A 2,050-nucleotide genomic window follows, 5' to 3' on the forward strand; every position below is an offset into this window, starting at 1 on the left:
AGGATAGAGATGTGATGCATGTTTCTGTTTACGTCTCTGGTTTTATTTGGATCTCTTTACTTTTTTCCCCTCTGGGGAAGTTGTTCTTTGACCCAATCATTTTAACAGTGCAAACATATCTGCAGTAGCTATTTTCTCACTGAAACAATTTATTTTCTTATTATTGCAAAAATTAACTAAAATCAAATGGGAACTGTAACAAGGTAATACTGTAAGCTTTAAAATAAGCTGATTTGAAATGCTGAGTAGTTGTAGGAAGCCTTTGGTGTAAAAAGAGGTACAGCAGTAAAATATTTTTGAGCTTCAGTCTTGAAGTTAATTCACAGGTTGTTCTCAGAGAAGGCATTTCACTGAAATCTCTTTTCAGTGTGCTTCTAAATTTCCTATTGTATTGTACTTTTTCTCTGTACTTCAGAGAAAAAGAAGAAAACAAGAAGAGAATAAGCAGGTTTTGTTTCCTTCTCTCTTCCCAATATCTTTGTGCTTTTACAGGGAGTGAAGCGAGGGTCCTGCTTGACGTGACAGCTTTTTCTTTTGTTTTGAATCAATGCCTTCAGAACCACAATCATACTCTCAGCTATTATCTTCCATCCTCTATGAACCCTCATTGTCCTCACTCCACTGAGAAACATTTGCATAATTTTTCTCTCTATGCCCTCTTCTTTCCTTCTTCTTCTGCCCAACCACTAAATCACAGCCAATGTTTTCTTCCCACTCCATGGGTGCTTCCCTGGGCCCTCTGCCAACCAATGCCTGCCAGACCCACGCCTGTGGGTACACACTGCCAGGCTGCCCTTCAAACAGGAGCAAAGTGGGAAATTATAGAAACAAGCTTCCAGCCATCCACAGCCTGTGTCTGCACAGGCCTGTCAAATCAGCCAGCAAAATACTACAGGCAGCACAGGCAGGATGAAAGTGGGAAAGAAATGACCTCCTATCAGCTGATGTGCTGCAACTGTGCACACAGTCTGTGGCAGAAGCAAATCACAGCCACAAGTCTTTCCTTGCAGACATTTAACAGCATCAGTGCAGATAGCCACTGCAGGGTAGCTGACACACAGTGATTCGTCACTGCCTGGCAACTTGTCTGTAAGCCTGAGGCTTTTCATTTTTGGCCATGTTGCTAAGGTATGTTCAAGTTAGCCGAGGTAGCAGAGTGATGCTTGTATCTGAAAACATGTCCTGAAAACACAGTGTCTCAGAGAGCTGCAGCTAGAAACCCACTGCATAAATGTACTGGTCTGATAGTGCTGCATGGGGACCATGTGGGGTATCGGTCCTGGTACAGAAAACTGTACAGGACAAGGCAGACAAGGGGGGCTGATGTGATACTGCTTTGTGTGAAACTTGCTCTGTCTTTTTTACTCTGTGTGCCATCTGTTTGGACATGGACTAGTCTTTGCAAAGCCAGGAAAATCATTCTTAGAAGCAACCAAATGACAAAACCCCAAAACGTTTGTACCCTGTTTGTGTCTAGATTGTACCTGCACAAAACAATTGTTTGGGCAGTTGGCATGCTTCAGTGACAAAACAGAAACTTACAGCAGGAAACAGATGTGGGCTAAGAAGATTGCAGGACCTACTGTTACTGGAGAAGTTTCTGTTCTGTATTGCTGATTTCCTTTTTGGGATTCAAAGTTCAAAGCAGGTCACTCACAGTTTTTTGCACCTCTGGTCCTCACTGTGTTTCTATCCTTCAGCCAAAGATTTCAGTCCTCCAAGTTCTGCTGAATTTTATAGTGAGAAAGTGAGCCCTTGCAGTAGTTTCTTCAGCTTTTCTAATTTTTTGGGTGCCCATATCCTTCAATCTCGCACTCTTGTCTCCATGCTAATTTTTTGAAATTTTTCACCTCAGATCATTTATGAGACTTTCAGTCTCTGTACAAAACTTGAAGAGGATTGATTTCTTTTTCTAGTTTCAAAGATATTGCTGAAGTCTTTTGTGACTACCTTGGCACTCAGTACTCAACAGCAGCTCGCTACAGCAAAACACCTGAAGGCCTGATCTTTCCCTCTGAGTATTGAACTTATATTAGAAATCCCGAAGAGG

This window comes from Vidua chalybeata, chromosome 2 (genome assembly GCF_026979565.1).
Source record: "Vidua chalybeata isolate OUT-0048 chromosome 2, bVidCha1 merged haplotype, whole genome shotgun sequence".
In the NCBI taxonomy this organism is placed as follows: domain Eukaryota; kingdom Metazoa; phylum Chordata; class Aves; order Passeriformes; family Viduidae; genus Vidua; species Vidua chalybeata.